We start from the raw sequence: 19330 nt of genomic DNA, 5'->3' as shown, positions 1-19330 counted from the left end.
AGAGTGCGGCTAAAGCACGATTCAAGCGGCTTATCTACATTTCTCGCTAATTATTTTTGAAGCAGAGCAATGTGTTCCTTACGCTGTTTTCTGGATGTTCGTTGTCAAAAGGAGCTCGTAAATTTCTTTCTTGCGGTCTTACATTGCATCGAACACTGAAACACTTGCAACGCCACTGTGTACTATTCTTATCTGAGTACTCCATCTTAGAGCACCGCCCTCTGCCTCGCGCCGCGCTCTATATTTCGCACGACCGCACATGTTTCCTCTGACGAAGTGGCGTGCCTTTCTGCAAGGAAGCGCTCGTCGTCACAATGACCTTGATGCAGCAGCCCGACGTTGGTATGCAAGACGCGCTATCTGTAACTGAATAAGAAGTGGCGTGACATCGGCGTCGGTTTGTGCACAGTTTGTGGAAAACGCGAATGATGGACCGCAACGCCGAAACGGTTGTACCTACAAGGGCAAATTTCATCCAAATGACATTACACCTAAAGCAGGTTTATGATGGATTCGGTGTACAACCGGACTGGTACCCTATTTTGTTGAGGTGCTTATCCTTGCCACCCTTCTAAAGTGACACGAACGTTTCTACTCACAGTATGAACGCTACCTTTTCTGTGTGTGACTTTCATTGTGCCCTCCATTCTCTGACTATGCAGAACTGGTGAACGTCTGGTTGAATGGTTGAATGCAACTATAATAAATACCATGAAAGAAAGAAAAAAAAACAGTCGGTGGTTCAGTGGTAGAATACTCGCCTGCCACGCGGGTGGCCCGGGTTCGATTCCCGGCCGACGCAGTTTTTTTCGAGTGCACTTTTTTTGTTTTTACCTATCCATGATTAAAAAATTACAAGTTGCCAGACACTGCCTACAATTCGGAACTACTTGTTGGAATCAATTTTGTCCTCACATATATTTATGTAGATTTTAGTACGTAGGTGAACTGCTATTCGGGGGACTGGGCTTCCTTGAGCTGTTTCTAAGTAGCTGTTTTCGGACTCCCCGTCTCTCTTGGAGGTGAAAATAATGTACTTGTTTTTTATTTGAATATGCTTCTGAAATACACTCTTTCAACCACACCCCAGTGAAAGCCGCATACGGCCCTTGCCTAAATTGAAGTACATTACATTTGTGCCAAAGCCATTCCAAAGTAAAAAAAAATCTACTCTTGTTCCAAAATAAAGAAACACTTTCTATGCCCTCAGTAGATCAGCTTTTACATGTGAAAAAAAAAGAAAAAACAAGCACGAAGGCATCATCAACGTTAATTTCAACGTATTACGAAAATAACAAAGTGATGACTATAGCCGTTATCGCAGTATATCAGCATACTTTTAAGAGAATTTAGAGTGAAAATAGATATGATAACACGGGAGCGTATCGAGAACAAGCGCGGAACTAATCGTTGAATTACATTCCACTTGAAAAGGTTATTTAAAGCGAGAAAGAAACTCGATAATGCGGAGCTGTCAAGTGTCCGCTTCAACTATACATTACGCAGACGCGTGTGACGTGTCAACCTTGTACGTCTTGGTTGCAAAAGAAAAACGATAGGAAAAGTTCATTTCCTTGCTACTGCTCACACGATTGGCCAAATCCAATCAAATCATTTGTTTGCCCATATCTACGGCTAGTAGTCTACCTTCGACGCACGCACTTTTTAATACCAGAAGTTCTTGCTAAGGGCCTTGGAATCCCTTTTCTTTAATTATCCCCGCCAAAATCACAAGATCATCCTCCGTATCGGCAACAGTAACTGAAGGTCATTGCGTGTCGAGAAATGCTCCCCAGTACTTCGTACCTTCCAGTGTGATCGCGTCTATTTTTGCGCTCCATTTTTTATAATAAGGTGTCTACGCACGATACATATATAGTCTGTGAAAACGCTTTACAAGAATTTAGCTTATCTTAACACACCATCGGGGTCCTTACATTTTCTCAACATAGCGCTTTAATTGCGCACTTCTGGCACGTCCGTTTTGCGAGTGTTGACATCGCGCCAACACCACCTTCATCGCTATCATGCACGTTGCCACGTTTTCATATGCTTCAATGATTAAACGGTGCAATGGGTCACGACACAAGATGAATTGTGTCTGAACCAAAAGATCGCGCGTACGCGACAAGGTGCAACAGTTTCTACAACACTGTGCCACCCAGTGCACGCCGGAACAAAGTGCATTCTGCTCTACGACGGAAAAGGCGCGTGGATGAAAAAGAAAGTATCAAAAGACTTTTGGAAATAACACAAGGAAAGCGACACTTAAATTAGCGGGTTAATTATACATAAATAAACGTCAATATTCGTCAGAACGCAAGGTAAACTAGAGAGTGCACTCAAAAAAAGGAAAGTAAATGCGGCATAACAATGCACAGCTCAGAACGAAACCACGAGCGCACAACGACGAACTTGTGAAAAATGTTGACATCAACAAGATAAGTGTTCACATACATTGTACCCCATGCACAGTCGGATGTTGCACATATGAGAGTTAAAAATGCGAATCGTCTATCCCTAGCGACATTCCGCAGCATCCGGAGCACAGTATTCCGCTGATCGAGTAAGCTAGGGGCATGTGAGGATGCCATGAAGAAGGCATAATACTTATTTTCTTTGTAGACTTGCTGAGGGCGTTGTTACTTCAGTGGTGGTGCGCTGGTTTCAAGGTTGCAAGCTACACCCAGTGGTTTAGACCCCTCTCACACCTCAAATATGTTTTCACGAAGCACCTCCACCCACGTCCTCCTTTCTCCTGCGCTGTTGGCATTGCGAAATGCCGGATGGGCGAAAAACGGCACAAGTACAGAAAAACAAGTTGGTAGACTGAACCGCGGTTGTCGTCTCCGTAACGCGAAGTACTGAATAATAACTGTTGGGAAGCGTACGTTAAGTAGAGATTATATACTGTAGGGTGTATATTTATAATAATTAGGATAGAATGTTTCAAACGCGAAAATATGAGTGGATAGCAAATCAAAACTCAAAGGCGATACCCAGTGGCTACCAGGGCACATACGCTGTAGCAAGCGCGTTGGCATTATAGCATACCAAGTGCCATTACAACGTGGTAAAAGCAGTCAGCGGCCATCTGCAGGTGCGCATTGCAAAAAGCGCAGTTGCCACCCTGAATTCCACAAGTGTGAAGTGTTAGCAAAAAGTGGCAACCAAATGGTCCGGCAAATAATCGAAACCAGTTTTGATATTTCTGTATGTTCTATGTCTGCAAATAAAGAATTTAATTGAATTGAATGCCCATATTGAATGATAAATGTGCCAGTGTGCCATCTGTCTTGCAATCTACAAGGAAACTGCACATTTATCTCCTAACCGATCACAAGACGAATTTGCCGTGCGCTGCGCCATAATGTAAAGAAGACAACCATTGCCTTGTTTGATCATTTTAATGTTTTTTCTGCATTTGATGAGTCACTCTCCCAAACTTAACTCTTTGTCTGTCGCAATAATCAATCAGTTGATAGACAGCGCACCGTGCTGTTTTCCCTGTGCCTTCACGTAACTTCGCTAAAAGCCTCTGCTTTCACTTTAATTAACCAGATATAGCCATCTTTTCGGTAATCTATGCATATTCGGGCAGTAGTCCCTGCGACATTTTGTTCGAACCGAGAGACTCCGCGAGGACACAGAGCAGCCCACGCTAATGATGATGACAACACACACAGGTGATTAAGAGGAAAAAAACAGACGGCTGATGGCAGTTTGTGCAGGTAAGGAAGAAGCTCATAATAAATTCTCTGTCTCTGTAGACTAAATATGTATATATATATATATATATATATATATATATATAATCGATAAACGAATGGAAACGACGGTGGATGAAGAAACAGCTCTCCGGCCAGCTGTTTCTTCATCCACCTTCGTTTCCATTTATTTATCGATTATTTACGAGCCCACGTCTTCGCATTACGCATGCGTTGCTCTTACCGGTGAAGAACCGTCACTGACGTTTGTCGTAGGCAGGAATACATAATAGCAGTTGTCTAGTGCGTTCAATTCAGATAAAATATGGGTGCATTACTAATTTTTACCGATGTTAGGAAACTACAATTCGAGCCGACAAAGAAGCCTTTCTTTCTTCCGCATCAGTCTCTGTCGACGGTAGCGCATGTTTTCACGAACAAGCGCGCGCGGGGCTCTGTGACCTATATAAAACCCTATGTAGGCCAAAGACCAGCGCTTTTACAGGAAAGCGTCTCCTGCTGAGTAAAATGTCTTCTTTTGTATGTTGCCATGTCGGTAATAAAAGAAAAAGAGTGAGCACAAGCGTCGGTGATTCAGTGGTAGAATATTCGCCTGCCACGCGGGTGGCCTGGGTTCGATTCCCAGCCGACGCAATTCATTTTTGAAAGGAGCTGTGGATGAAGTGGAATGATCCAAGCTATGTATAGGAAGCAGCCGCAGGGCGTCGGTGGTTCAGCATTCTACTTCCGGCCACTGAGCGTGACGGACGGCGAATCATGAGCTCCAGTGGAGCGGCGACAGCGACCTTTGTTGGCCGCGGAAACAGGTGGAACAGCGATGACGACGCAGGCTATCAGATTATTTTGCCTCCACTGCCAAAGGGGCGAGTCGTGCTAAACACCGTGTTTTTGCACGGCGACGTGCGAGCTAGACCCTAAAAAGCAGAAGATTTCCGGGACGCTCTTGGTCCAACAGGATTGCTGCCGGAAGTGCTTGCCCTGGAGGCCTACCAGATTAACCACGTCTGGGCTGTGACCATGAACACCGCGGACGCCACGAGAAGGGTGCTGGAAGTCAAGGAGCTGAAGGTAAAGGGGCGGCGCTGCATCGTCGTTGACCCTCAGGACCAGCAGGTGCGGCTGCGTCTTCATTGGTTAACACATGGTGCGGCCGATGAAGATGTAAGAACGGCATTGGCGGCTTTCGGTAAAGCCGTACAAGTCACCCGAGAGCGATGGCGCGTTCAGGATATAAACGACAAGGGGACGACTACCCGGTCCGTCTTGCTCAAGCTCAACAGCGGCGTCAATGTGGAAGATCTCCCGCACCAAATTAGGATCGCCGGTGAGCTGGCCCTAGTCGGCGTTCCTGGCAGGCCAATGCAGTGCTTGCGCTGTCAAGGCACTGGTCATGTACGACGAGACTGCAAGGTTCCCCGGTGCTGGCAATGCCATCGGTTTGGACACGCCGAGGACCAGTGCGTACGTACATACGCCTCTATGACTGGGCCAGCCGAAGGCAACGACACAGCAAGGTTGCGAATGGATGCGGCCGAGGCCGAAGACGCGGCGAAAGGGGCAGGAGACCAGGCAACCCCATGTGCTGTAGGTGGTTTGCTTGCACCTGATGCGGGCACGGGGACATCACTGGACAGGGAAAACTCTACGGAAGGTGCGGAAAGAAAACCAGCTGAAGAGACCAAGGAAGAAAGCAAGAGCAGCCTAACGGAAGCCAGCGAGCAAATGAAGACAGCTGAGGACCAGTCGGCGCAGAACGACCCTATGAGCAGCAATGTCGGAGCCTCGGTCAAACGGCCTCTTGAGAAGGCTGCAGACAGCAGCGCAGCGAACCAAGGAAGTGGGGAAGACCTTCGAAGACTCCAACGGGCAGGCGCAGCAGCTACAAGCCACGACCGAACACCGCTAACGCAGACAAGAAGTCCGAGAAGAAGCCGCCACCGTTCTCCAGTTGTACCGGTCCACTGGGCGGCTCCGGGGGCGTCTAGCTGTGTGCTGCAGGCGCTAAAGGTAAACACCATACTCCGGGCCAAATCTTTTCACTAGACCTATAATCATGGCTCCCAACCCGTCGCTTAGGTTGGCCACGCTAAACGTTCGAGGTCTGGCCGCCAAGCGAAAGCAGAGCCAAGTGTGTAGGCTGCTGGTGGACTGTGACCTTGACGTGTTAGCCGTGCAAGAGACAAAAGTAGATGGTGATGAAGAGACCCGCAGCATGGTGCAGCGGTTTACGCCACGGTACTACGCGGTAGTGAGCCACGCCTAAGGGACGTCGGCGGGCTGCGTGCTGTTTGTTAGGAAATTAACCAGTATAACGGTGCAAGGTTCTTATTCATGTCCATCTGGTAGATTAGTTTTCTGTGATTTCGCTTTGCATGGAATTGAATGGCGGGTGCTATGTATTTATGCACCAAATGCGTTGGAGGAACGGGCTTTGTTTTTTTTTCATGTTAAAAGATTATGTATCTTCTGAAAAGGAGATGGTGCTGTTAGGTGATTTTAATTGTGTTCTCAGTGCCCGAGGTCGGTCTAATAGAGGATTAAGGAGTGATAAAAGTAGGGATGTTTTGAATGAGATAATTCCTGAATGCGAATTAGCGGATGTGGCGGAATGTATGATAGGGACGCGAGATGTGCGTTTCACGCACTTTCAAGGAAATAGCCATGCGCACTTAGATCGTATTTACTTGTCGCTTCAAGCAATACCAATGTGTAATAGTTACAGTGTATATCCTATTTCCTTCACTGATCATTGTCTGGTTAAATGTGACATAGGAAGGAGGAAAAAAGGCGGCAGCTTCTCTTGGGAGCTGTGGAAAATGAATTCAAACTTAACTACTGACGAAAGTTTCGGAGAATATGTATCGGACTGCATCAAAAAAATTCTAATGAGCGGCGAGGGTGAATTAAAAGATCGATGGGAAGAGTTTAAACAGTACATTAAAATGAAAGCCATCGATCGTTCCATCGCAATAATGCATGAAACAAAAAAAGAAAGAGAAGGAACTGCGAATAATCTTGGAAAAGCTGACAGAACTGGAGTGTCAAGAACCGGGAGCATACAAAAGCGACATACGGAATATTAAACAGGAACTTGAACTGCATGATGAGGAACGCTATAGCGGAGCGATAGTTCGTGCTCCAACCGAATCCTTTGCGATGGGTGAGGCGCCCACAAAAAGGGCGCTCGGACTGGAAAAATCGCACGCTCGACGTAATCATATTGACGTGATCGAGGTGGGTGGTAACGAAGTTACAGATAATGATAGTATCGCAAGTGCGTTTTTTGAACACTACGAAAATCTGTTCGAATTTAGGCAGGTGGACCTAGAGCGGTTTAAGACAAACTTCTTGAAAAGAATGCCTCAACTGACTGAAGAAAGAAAAGTTGCATTAGAAACGCCGATAACTGTTTTTGAAGTGGAACGCGCAATTGACAATTTGAATCCTGGCAAATCACCGGGCCCTGATGGGCTTTGCGCTCTGTAGTACAAGCGGTTTAAAAAGGAATTGTCAGCAGTACTTGTAGCAATTTTTAACGAAGCGTACGATGGTAAGGGGTTACCCCCATCTTTCGGTCAATCACACACGGTGTTGATTCCGAAGACAGAGGATGTAGATAAGTTGAAAAGTGTAACATCATACAGACCTATAGCACTCACAGACGTAGACTATAAGATACTAATGAAAGTCTTAGCAGCTAGACTTCAGTCGGTTGTTAAAGACATAGTTGGCCCACACCAAACGTGTTGAATTAAGGGTCGCACTATAGCGACGAATGTTCACAAGATGCGCTCAGTTCTTGAATGTTGTGACTCCCTTGAAGCGTGTGTGGCCATACTTCAGTTGGATCTGGAGAAGGCATTTGATTGCGTAGCGCATGCTATTTTGTTTGCAATGTTGGAACACATTAATGTCGGATCCGTCATCACGGATGGTGTAGCTCTGGCGTATCGGAACTGCTCTACCAGACTAATTATTAACAAAGAATTGGGGGCCCCCATTAAAGTGCAGCGTTGCGTGCCTCAAGGCTGTCCCATCAGTCCACTTTTGTTTTGTATATATATTGAAACCTTATGTTTGTCAATAATTGAAAATAATTCTATCCGTGGTTTTCGTTTACAATCTTCAGAGGTAAAACTCCTCGCATATGCCGATGATGGGGCGGTATGTTGTATTGACTACGAAGGCATTGAAGGAACCATTCGAAGTGTTAAATTTTTCAGCGACGTTACAGGAAGCCGAGTAAACTGGGGAAAGTGTCTGGGGTTTTGGCGCGGCGTGTGGCCGTTCACCCCGGGCATTTTTGCCAATGTTGTATGGCAGAAAACGCCTGTGAAGTACCTTGGTGTGCCACTTGACTTCCACAAAAAATAATAATGACTACTGCCAGCAACAAGCAGAACTCTTACGCGAAAAGGCGAATGCTTGGAGGGCGCATTATCTCTCCATGTTTGCGAGGGCAACCGTACGTAACATGTTTTTTGTGGCTAAACTATGGTATGTGATACAAGTGATGCACTGTTCGAGGGTAAATGTGCAGAAACTTCATAGGGTTTTTGCGACCTTTGTGTGGGGATCGACGTGGGAAAGGTGCCGTCCCACAAATTTGCTCAGGAGTGTAAAGTGTGGAGGACTTGGACTGGCACACCTTTTTCTCAAACAATTAGGTAATAGATTTTTTTTTTCGCGAGGTCAGCGACCCATTTCTGCAAACGGTGTGCCAGGCCAGATTAGGGCGACTGCTACCTGAATATGCCATTAGCACGCAAGTCCTGACGGGGACGGCACAAGGTTATTTTCGGGAAGTAGTAGCGAGTGTGCGTTTTTCTAATGATTATTTATATTCTGTTAAAAAGAGGAAACTGTATAAAGACTTATGTGATATAGTGTTGCCAACCCCGTTGTACAGGGTGATATACAGAGCAGGCCTGGGTCAGAACGTACTCAAACGGGTTAAAAGAATGCAAGTAGCACCAAGTGCAAAAACTTTCTTTTTCAAACTGCATACCGGAACTCTCCCTGCAAGAACCTTCTTAGAGGAGCGTGGGTTTTATATGCCATGGGGGTCTCACTGCATTATTTGCAAAAAGCCGGAAACGATCGACTACGTTTTCCTTCACTCTTGGGAAGCGGTGTCCTTCTGGGATGTGTTGCAGAGGACATTCAAAAAAGAATTCCCACTAGACACGCATGGAATTAGGTACCTTGCGATAGACAACGAAGAAGGAGTACCTTTCAATCTAATCATGCTGACAGGCCTGCACTGTATATGGCGCTCAAGAATGGCTGGCTTCTACTGTGAACCGGATGCAAGACCAGCAAGGCTGTACTTTCGAGAGAGCATTGCTCGGTTATTAGAAGTTGAAAAAATAAAAGAATGTCTTTCTGCCTGGGTGGCCAGGGTAGAACCCATAGTCACACTAAGGGAATTTTAAGTGACAACGTGAGTCACAACACGACTGATGGCTTTTCGCTCAATGTGTTGACAAATTGTATTCTAACCCCGTCTTGACTTTTCATGTGTTGTAAGGGTATTGTTGTTGCAAAACCGGTAATAAAGAAAAAAAAGCGTCGGTGGTTCAGTGGTTGAATACTCGCCTGCCACGCGGGTGGCCGGGGTTCAATTCACGGCCGACGCAGTTCATTTTCGAAAGGAGCTGTGGGTGAAGTGGAATGATCCAGACTGTGTATACGAAACAGCCGCAGGGCGTCGGTGGTTCAGTGCTAAAATATTCGCCTGCCACGCGGGTGGCCCGGGTTCGATTCCCGGCAGACGCAGTTCATTTTTGAAAGGAGCTGTGGGTGAAGTGGAATGATCCAGACTGTGTATACGAAACAGCCGCAGGGCTTCATTCTGCTTCCGGCTCCCGAGCTAAACGGATCGCGGAATCATGGGCTCCAATGGAGCGGCATATGCGGCTGTTAGCCGCGGCAACAGGCTTTCGACGGAGGAAGATAAGGATTTCCAGATTATTTTGCCTCGGCTACCTACAGGACGCATCATGTTAACCACAGTTTTTTTGCACGGCGACACTCGTGTTCGCCCGTTTCGCGTAGAGGATTTTCGGGACGCGCTTCAAGCTGTTGGTATGCTCTCTGGCGTCGTCTCCCTTGGAGCGTACCAAATCAACCATGTATGGGCGGTGACGATGAAGACAGCCGAGGCGGCCCAAAAGCTGGCTGCACTGAAGGAGCTTCAGGTCAAGGGGCGTCGCTGCCTGGTCATCGACCCTAAAGAACAGCAGGTGAAGCTTCGTCTTCACTGGCTTCTTCATGGTGTAGATGATGAAGACGTAAAGACTGCGCTGGCTTCCTTTGGCAAAGTCATGGAAGTAACCCGGGAGCGCTGGCGAGTGGGTGGCGTTTCCGACAAGGGCTCGACGACCCGAGCTGTGCTGCTGCAGCTGAAGGCTGGACTGAAAGTCGACGACCTGCCCCACCAGATCCGCGTCGCCGGCGAGCTTGCGCTGGTCGTAGCCCCAGGTCGCCCCATGCAGTGCCTGCGCTGCCGGGGCCCTGGTCACGTTCGTCGAGAATGTAAGGTTCTCCGTTGCTCCCGGTGCAGGCTTTTCGGACACAACGACACGGACTGTGTACGTTCATACGCAGTAGCCGCGGGGTCGGCGGAGAGCGAGCCGTTGACATCAGACCACATGATGGACGTGACTGAGGCCGAGGAAGCGGCAATCCGGTGGCAGAAGCGAGTGGGACGACGACGCCGACTAAAGGAGGACCGAATAATGTCCCTCCTCCCGACGAGCCAGAAACCGCACTAATCAGCGTCAGGGTGGCCCAGAAAGAAAATGAGAGCCGCCAGCCGGCTACTGATACTACGGAGGCAGCGGAAAACGACAACGCGACCCCTGCTAGCGCCCGCGTCAAAAGCGTTTCGGCACCGGTGAAGAGGTCCCTGCAGCAGGAGGAGAAAGTCGACGGAAAGGCCAACGGTGACGCCGAGGCGCCGCCGGCTAAGACGCTACCCGGCAGGCGCTCCACCCTCAAGCTTAAGCCTAACCTGGAGGCTGACCGTAGGCTCACCCCGAAGCCGACCAAAGACGAACTCGGACGACGGCCACCGGATGGCCACGGAGGCGTCTAGCGGTCAGCTAGACGTTAAGGTGAGCACCATGCTCCGGGCCTTCTCCCCTCCCGTTTAAATCAGTAATGGCTACCAACCCGTCGCTTAGCCTCGGCACGCTAAACGTTCGAGGTCTGGCCGTCAGAAGGAAACAGAGTCAGGTGTATAGACTGCTAGTGAACCACGACCTCGACGTTTTAGCAGTGCAAGAAACCAAGGTAGACGGCGAGGAGGAGACCGGGAGCATGGTGCAAAGGTTCACGTACAACTACTATACGGTAGTGAGCCACGCCTTAGGGACTTCGGCGGGGTGTGTCTTGTTCGTGAGGAAGCTTCCAGGCCTGGTTATAGACGGTTACTTCTCGTGCTCTTCCGGTCGACTTGTGGTTTGTGATTTCAGCTATTGCGATGTCCAATGGCGCGTGTTGTGCATTTATGCGCCTAATACGGTGCAAGAAAGGGTAAATTTCTTTTTGAACTTGAAGCACCACTTCTCTGTGCACAAAATGATAGCCTGTGTTGGGGACTTCAATTGTGTATTGAACATCGAAAATAGGTCTACGCGACGCGTAATTTACGACAAAAGCAGCGACATCATGGCGCAGATCATACACGAATTTGAATTAAAGGATATCGCTCAGTGTTTCGGGGCTGACCGAGAAGTGAGGTACACCCACTTCCAGGGAATAGGTCATGCACGATTAGACCGTATCTATCTATCATATCATTTAGTAGAAAAATGCCAGTGCTATGCAGTTACTGCCGTATCCTTTTCTGACCACTGCCTGGTAAAATGCAGGGTGGGCCGCAAAAAAGAACGAAAAGAATTCGTCTGGGAACTGTGGAAAATGAATGCTGAGCTTCTACGGGATGATACTTTTAACGAAACGGTAGTGAATGCTCTGAATTCTTTTGGAAAAGACAGTTCTATGAAGTTGGGCGAGGAATGGGAGCTGTTGAAACAAACTATTAAAATCAAGGCAATTGAAAGTAGCGTACTACGATATGAAGAGAAGGCAAGGGAAAGGGCTTTGAAAACATTACTGGAAAAATTTGTGACGCTCGAATGCATGCAACCCGGCGCTTATCATGAAGATATGCGTGCTATTAAGAAAAAGCTCGAGGTTTTCGATGAAGAGCGTTATCAAGGCCCGCTTGTGCGTGCGAGAGCAGAAAGACTAGCATGCGGGGAAATGCCTTCGAAAAGAGCACTGGGATTAGAAAAAAAGCACTCCAGACGCAAACAGATTGAGGCCATCGAATATAACGGGGTGGTAGTAACTGATATGAAGAGTATAGGGCGTGCCTTCTTTGAACATTTCCAAAAGCCTTTCGCATTCAGGCCCGTCAACATGCGAAGTTTCAAGCACTTATTTTTGCAGCGAATGCCACAGCTGTCGAGTGACGTTAAAGAAACGTTGGAAGGACGAATAACTGAACAGGAAGTGATAAAGGCCATCGAAGACCTGAACTCTGGCAAGTCACCAGGTCCAGACGGTCTTTGCGCCGCTTGGTACAAATCGTTCAAAAGCCACCTAGCTCCTATCTTGACCGCAGTTTTCAATGAAGCATACGAAATGAAAATATTTCCACCAACCTTCGGCCAGTCCCATACAGTACTAATACCTAAAACAGAAGAGACCGAGAAGCTCAAGCAACTTTCCTCCAATAGACCCATAGCGCTTACTAACTGCGACTACAAAATACTGATGAAGGTACTGGCACGGCGTATGCAGTCAGTCATTAAGGAAGTAGTCGGCCCACACCAGACGTGTGGCATTCGCGGAAGAACCATCTTCACTAACATTCATAAGTTGAAGTGTGTGCTGCAGTGTTGTGATGCCATGTGTGATGCAGTTGCGATCCTCCAGCTTGACTTGGAGAAAGCGTTTGATTGCGTTTCTCACGAGATATTGCTCACCATCCTTGAACATGTTAATTTTGGCCACATAATCCCTGAGGGGGTGACCATGGCGTACCGGACTTGCTATACGAGACTTATAATTAATTAAATGCTGGGGGCCTCCATTAACGTGAAGCGCTCCGTTCGCCAGGGTTGTCCACTCAGCCCACTCCTGTTTTGTGTTTACATACAAACGCTATGTGAGGCCATCATTGAAAATGAATACATTAAGGGATTTTGCCTCCAAGCAGCAGAGGTGAAGTTATTGGCATATGCTGACGATGTGGCTGTATGTTGTAAAGATACGCAAAGTGTATTGAACGCTGTGAGTATCGTCAGACAGTTTGGTAATGCCACTAATAGCTTCGTGAACTGGCAGAAATGTTTGAGGTTTTGGCACGGGGGATGGGCGTCCACACCAGACCACTTCTCGAACGTCACCTGGGTCACGACGCCAGTTAAGTACCTTGGCGCACCCCTTGATGCCTACAAGGACAGTAGCGAGTACTGGAAGGAGCGGACAAAAGAAATAAAAGAAAAAGCCGACCGATGGAACGCCGGCCACCTGTCAATGTTCACGAAAACAACAGCGTGCAACATGTTTCTCGTAACAAAGATCTGGTACGTAATGCAGGTCCTACAGTGCTCTCGGATTAATGTGCAGAAACTGCACCGCGTGTTCGCTGTTTTCGTGTGGGCATCGAGCTGGGAGCGATGTAGCCGAGATAATCTCTTCCGGCGCGTGGAGGATGGCGGTCTGGGGTTGGCGCACCTCTTCTTGCGTCAACTAGTACACAGGTTCTTCTTTTTTCGAGGCACAAATGACCCATTTCTACGCACCGTTATCCAAATGAAGTTGTCAAGGTCACTTCCCGAATTCGTTGTAGGCACCGAAACAATTCCAGGACCAGTTCGTGGTTTCTTTAGGGAAATAATTCAGAGTGTTTCCTTTTTGCGTGTTCGTTTTTCTAGTGCATATTTGTGGAGTGTAAAACGGAAATAGTTATATCGTGATTTATGTGACAGTGTTTTGCTGGTACCCATATACAGAGCCCCGTACAGTGGAGGCCCAGGCCTAGATGTATTGAAAAGGGTGAAGAAGATGCCAGTTCAACCAGCCACTAAATCGTTCTTCTTTAAATTACACACCGGTACTCTACCTGTTAAAATCTTTCTTGAACAACGTGGGTTCTACATGCCATGGGGAACCCACTGCCTTAAATGTAAAGAAACAGAAAGCATAGATCATGTCTTCATCCACTGTCGGGAAGGGGTCTTTTTCTGGGACGTGTTACAAAGGACTCTAAAAAAGGAGCTACCTATAGATCCCCACGGAATCAGGTTTCTGCCAGTATATGACGACGAAGGTTTCCCGTACGACCTGATCATGCGTACGGGCCTCCACTGTTTATGGCGCGCAAGAATGGCGGGTTACCATTGTGACCCGGATGCCCGACCGGTGCGTCTATACTTTTGTGAATGCATGCAACGGTATGTCGAAGTGCAGAAGTTGCAACAGCCTGTTCCTAAGTGGCTGTCGAGGGTTGAACCCCTGACAGCACTAAAGGAAGTTTAATCCGACAACGTCGTGCCACAGTAGCGGACGGCAACGAATGTAAATATTACTGTTCTTTGTTCCGTTTGTGTATTCATTCCTTTTTGCTTCTTTGGTCTTTGTTTATATCATTTAGGAATTTGAGTTGTGATATGTCGAGGACTGGCAATAAAGAAAAAAAAAGCGTCGGTGGTTCAGTGGTAGAATACTCGCCTGCCACGCGGGTGGCCCGGGTTCGATTCCCGGCCGACGCAGTTTATTTTTGAAAGGAGCTGTGGATGAAGTGGAATGATCCAGACTGTGTATACGAAACAGCCGCAGCGCAAGTAAGGCTTGGGCGCGCGTTGCCAGGCTTTGTTGTTTCAACCGAAACACTCCCGGAAGGCATTTTTGGATATTTTAGGGAAGTTGTCGCAAGTGTACGATTTCTTGCGACGAGGTTTTCAAACGAATATTTATCTACTGTCAGAAAGAAAACATTGTACAAGGATTTGTGTGACGTTGTTCTGCCGGAGCCAATGTGCAGAGCCTTGTACAGTGGAGGCCCTGGTAGGGACGTGTTAAAGAGAGTAAAAAAATGCAAGTTGCGCCAAGGGTTAAAACCTTTTTTTTTAAGGTACACACTGGAACGTTGCCAGTAAAAATGTTTTTACAGGAAAAGGGCTTATTTCTTCCATAGGGATCTCACTGCCTTATCTGCAAACAACCAGAAACAATAGATCACGTCTTTCTTCATTGTTGGGGAGAGGCATTTTTTTGGGACGTACTACAAAGAACGTTAAAGAAACAATTTCCTCTCGACCCTCATGGAATACGGTATCTACCCATTACTAACGCGGACGGTTTTCCGTTTGATTTAATGATATTAATTGGCCTCCACAGTATTTGGCGCTCTCGAATGGCAGGATACTACTGCGATCCCGACGCACGACCTACGCGAATTTATTTCCGTGAAACTGTCCATCGGTTTGTTGAGATTTTGAAGGCCGGTGGTGATACCCCCGAGTGGCTGTCAAGGATGGAGCCATTGATGGCTCTAAATGAATTTTAATGTGGCGAAGCCAGTCCCCTACCAGGCTGTTTATGTCAATACGACGTGTTCATTGTATCTTTTATGTTTTGTTTTGTGTATTGCTATTGCTGTTCTTTCTTTGTCAAAGGCAGGCAATGCAGAAAAAGAAAAGCGTCGGTGGTTCAGTGGCAGAATACTCGCCTGCCACGCGGGTGGCCCGGGTTCGATTCCCGGCCGACGCAGTTTATTTTTGAAAGGAGCTGTGGATGAAGTGGAATGATCCAGACTGTGTATACGAAACAGCCGCAGCGCGTCGGTGGTTCAGTGGTAGAATACTCGCCTGCCACGCGGGTGGCCCGGGTTCGATTCCCGGCCGACGCAGTTTATTTTTGAAAGGAGCTGTGGATGAAGTGGAATGATCCAGACTGTGTATACGAAACAGCCGCAGCGCGTCGGTGGTTCAGTGGTAGAATACTCGCCTGCCACGCGGGTGGCCCGGGTTCGATTCCCGGCCGACGCAGTTTATTTTTGAAAAGAGCTGTGGATGAAGTGGAATGATCCAGACTGTGTATACGAAACAGCCGCAGCGCGTCGGTGGTTCAGTGGTAGAATACTCGCCTGCCACGCGGGTGGCCCGGGTTCGATTCCCGGCCGACGCAGTTTATTTTTGAAAGGAGCTGTGGATGAAGTGGAATGATCCTGACTGTGTATACGAAACAGCCGCAGCGCGTCGGTGGTTCAGTGGTAGAATACTCGCCTGCCACGCGGGTGGCCCGGGTTCGATTCCCGGCCGACGCAGTTTATTTTTGAAAGGAGCTGTGGATGAAGTGGAATGATCCAGACTGTGTATACGAAACAGCCGCAGCGCGTCGGTGGTTCAGTGGTAGAATACTCGCCTGCCACGCGGGTGGCCCGGGTTCGATTCCCGGCCGACGCAGTTTATTTTTGAAAGGAGCTGTAGATGAAGTGGAATGATCCAGACTGTGTATACGAAACAGCCGCAGCGCGTCGGTGGTTCAGTGGTAGAATACTCGCCTGCCACGCGCGTGGCCCGGGTTCGATTCCCGGCCGACGCAGTTTATTTTTGAAAGGAGCTGTGGATGAAGTGGAATGATCCAGACTGTGTATACGAAACAGCCGCAGCGCGTCGGTGGTTCAGTGGTAGAATACTCGCCTGCCACGCGGGTGGCCCGGGTTCGATTCCCGGCCGACGCAGTTTATTTTTGATAGGAGCTGTGGATGAAGTGGAATGATCCAGACTGTGTATACGAAACAGCCGCAGCGCGTCGGTGGTTCAGTCATTCTGCTTCCGGCAGCCGAGCTGAGCGGTCAGCAGAATGATGGGCTCCAGTGGAGCAGCGACAGCGGCCACTTTTGGCCGCGGAAACAGGCTGAGTGACGATAAGGAATATGCATTTATCTTGCCCCAACTGCCTAAAGGACAAGTGGTGATTAACACCGTATTTTTGCACGGTGATGTTCGCGCCAGACCTTACAAGGTCGAGGATTTTAGAGACGCCATACTGCCGACGGGCCTGCTGCCTGATGTGGTATGCATAGGGGCGTACCAGATCAACCACGTCTGGGCAGTGACCCTCAGCGACGCGACTGCCACAAGAAGGATGCTGGACCTTAAGGAACTACAAGTTAAGGGACGACGGTGCGTCATCGTTGACCCGCAGGACCACCAAGTGAAGATTAGGCTTCAGTGGTTGCTGTACGGCGTTGCCGACGAGGACGTCCGGACGGCGTTGGCGGCTTTCGACAAGGTGGAGGAGGTGAGCCGTGAGCGGTGGCGCGTGGAAGGCATGGGGACCAAGACCTCATCGACAAGGACCGTCCTCCTCAAACTGAAGGGCAGCGTAAAGGTTGAGGATCTTCCTCATCAGATCCGCGTCGGCGGTGAGTTGGCCTTGGGCGTCGTTGCCGGTCGACCGATGCAGTGCCTGCGCTGTCACGGCACGGGACACGTCCGCCGAGAATGCAGAGTCCCCCGCTGTTCCCGGTGCAGACGTTTCGGCCACGTTGACGCGGACTGCGTGAAGTCTTATGCCGCTGTGACAGGCTCACCAGCTATTGACGTGGCGGCAGAGCACGTGATGGACGTGGCCGAGGCGGAGGATGCGGCTAAAGGAACCGGTGACACGGTCTCGACAGCTACAACTAGTGGGTCGACGACTCTGGAGGTGGACGGAAAGGCGGCTGAGGCTACCCAGAAACCGAGTAGGGCGGAACAGGTCGCTACGACTAAGGGGCAGACGACGGGAAGCGTCAGTGAAGACGTACCTGACGACGCGACCGCAATGCAGCAGGACGAGGGCGTCACCGACGATGACCGTACTGGGGCTCTTGCTGCCTCCGTCAAGCGCACCCACGACCAGACGAAGGACCGCGAGGATCGGGCACCCAGCACCAGTGAAGGACCGCCGACGAAGACGCCTCATGGGAGGCGGATGGGCTACAAGCCAAAGCCCTATGTACCGCCTGAAAGGAAGCCTGCCGACAAAGCGGCCACGTCTAAGGACACCAACAAACCGGGAGGTCCCGGAGGCGGCTAGCCGATGGCTAGTCGTGAGCGGTAAGCACCATGCTCCGGGCCTACTTTACTTTTCTTTTAGGTCAAGATGGCTCAAATACCGTCCCTTAGGATTGCCACATTAAACATGAGAGGGCTGGCGGCTAGTCGTAGGCAAAGTCAGGTCCTACGGTTGGTCACTGACCACGACATAGACGTACTAGCCGTCCAGGAAACTAAGGTTGAAGGAGAGGGAGAGACCGGGAGCATGGTGCGACGTTTCACGACTAGGTATTTTGTGGTGGTTAGCCATGCGGTAGGCACGGCTGGAGGGTGCGTTCTTCTTGTGAAAAAGCTGCCTGGACTGCAGATTCAAAGTACTTTTTCGTGTCAGTCAGGAAGGATTGTTCTCTGTGATATTGTTATGTGTGATGCTGAATTCCGCGTCATATGCGTATATGCGCCCAATTCAGTAGATGAGCGCGTCCGTTTTTTTTTTTCGAAACTTACACAATATGTATGTTGCAATATGCGCGTGATGCTGTTAGGCGACTTTAATTGTGTGTTGAATGCTGGAGACAGAGTCAATAATGCAGGTGTGCGTGACCGAAGCAGTGAAGTGTTATCAAATTTAATTAATGAAAATGAACTCAATGATGTTTATGAATGTCTGGAAGGGGGGCGTCAAGTGACTTTTACACGTTTTCAGGGCAGCAGCCATGCGCGTTTGGACCGAATGTACATTTCATTGGATACAATTCCAAGATGCCACGGTTACTGTGTAGTACCAGTGTCGTTTTCAGATACTGCCTAGTGAAATGTAACGTAGGTATAATGAAAAGGAGACATGTATTTAAATGGGACATGTGGAAAATGAATGCCTTGTTACTAAATGACCAGCCCTTTTTACAGGTGGTACGGGATGCGGTTAATGAAGTTCAATGTGATGCTGCGGGAACAATCGTCGAGAAGTGGGAATGTTTTAAACAAAAGGTTAAAATGAAAGCGATAGAAAGATCCAGTTGTAAAAAATTCGAGAAGGAAATGAAAGAAAAGGGTTTAAGAACACTGCTTGGGCAGCTGCTAACGCTTGAGTGCAGAGCGCCTGGTGAGTACAAAGACGATGTGCGAAACGTCAAAGAAAAACTTGAACTTTTTGACAAGGAACGATATCAAGGTGAAATAGTGCGCGCACGAGCAGACGCACTAGCGGCAGGGGAGACGCCAACAAGAAGGGCGCTCGGCTTGGAGAAGGCGTATGGACGAAGAAACCACGTCGACCAGATTTTAGTGAACGGGAATGTCGTTGAAGACAGTGATAGCATTCAGCGCGCCTTCTTTGAGTACTATCACTCGCTCTTCGCATTTCAGGAAGCGAATGTTGAGGGTTTTAAAGCAGGTTTTCTGCATCGCATGCCACGTTTGAGCGATGACGTAAAAAAGCGATTAGAGGAAAAAATAAGGGAGAGAGAAGTCGAAAAGGCAATCGACGATTTGAACTTGGGTAAATCACCGGGACCTGATGGACTCAGCGCGGGT

The 19330-nt window shown here is 48.6% G+C and overlaps 10 non-coding genes across 10 annotated transcripts; all 10 read left to right on the top strand.

Moving 5' to 3' along the window:
* Positions 1 to 4290: 4290 nt before the first annotated feature.
* On the top strand, positions 4291 to 4361 carry TRNAG-GCC (transfer RNA glycine (anticodon GCC)). The gene has a single exon. It is a non-coding gene; the product is annotated as a tRNA-Gly (tRNA).
* Positions 4362 to 14447: 10086 nt separating this feature from the next.
* On the top strand, positions 14448 to 14518 carry TRNAG-GCC (transfer RNA glycine (anticodon GCC)). Its single transcript has one exon. It is a non-coding gene; the product is annotated as a tRNA-Gly (tRNA).
* A 929-nt stretch (positions 14519 to 15447) lies between these two features.
* On the top strand, positions 15448 to 15518 carry TRNAG-GCC (transfer RNA glycine (anticodon GCC)). The gene has a single exon. It is a non-coding gene; the product is annotated as a tRNA-Gly (tRNA).
* A 68-nt stretch (positions 15519 to 15586) lies between these two features.
* Positions 15587 to 15657, top strand: TRNAG-GCC (transfer RNA glycine (anticodon GCC)). Its single transcript has one exon. It is a non-coding gene; the product is annotated as a tRNA-Gly (tRNA).
* Positions 15658 to 15725: 68 nt separating this feature from the next.
* TRNAG-GCC (transfer RNA glycine (anticodon GCC)) lies at positions 15726 to 15796 on the top strand. The gene has a single exon. It is a non-coding gene; the product is annotated as a tRNA-Gly (tRNA).
* Positions 15797 to 15864: 68 nt separating this feature from the next.
* TRNAG-GCC (transfer RNA glycine (anticodon GCC)) lies at positions 15865 to 15935 on the top strand. The gene has a single exon. It is a non-coding gene; the product is annotated as a tRNA-Gly (tRNA).
* A 68-nt stretch (positions 15936 to 16003) lies between these two features.
* On the top strand, positions 16004 to 16074 carry TRNAG-GCC (transfer RNA glycine (anticodon GCC)). The gene has a single exon. It is a non-coding gene; the product is annotated as a tRNA-Gly (tRNA).
* A 68-nt stretch (positions 16075 to 16142) lies between these two features.
* On the top strand, positions 16143 to 16213 carry TRNAG-GCC (transfer RNA glycine (anticodon GCC)). The gene has a single exon. It is a non-coding gene; the product is annotated as a tRNA-Gly (tRNA).
* Positions 16214 to 16281: 68 nt separating this feature from the next.
* On the top strand, positions 16282 to 16352 carry TRNAG-GCC (transfer RNA glycine (anticodon GCC)). Its single transcript has one exon. It is a non-coding gene; the product is annotated as a tRNA-Gly (tRNA).
* Positions 16353 to 16420: 68 nt separating this feature from the next.
* Positions 16421 to 16491, top strand: TRNAG-GCC (transfer RNA glycine (anticodon GCC)). The gene has a single exon. It is a non-coding gene; the product is annotated as a tRNA-Gly (tRNA).
* The last annotated feature ends 2839 nt before the right edge of the window (positions 16492 to 19330 follow it).

The sequence above is a fragment of the Dermacentor variabilis genome, chromosome 4, assembly GCF_050947875.1.
Source record: "Dermacentor variabilis isolate Ectoservices chromosome 4, ASM5094787v1, whole genome shotgun sequence".
Classification (NCBI taxonomy): domain Eukaryota; kingdom Metazoa; phylum Arthropoda; class Arachnida; order Ixodida; family Ixodidae; genus Dermacentor; species Dermacentor variabilis.
This window is presented reverse-complemented; position numbering and strand designations above follow the sequence as displayed.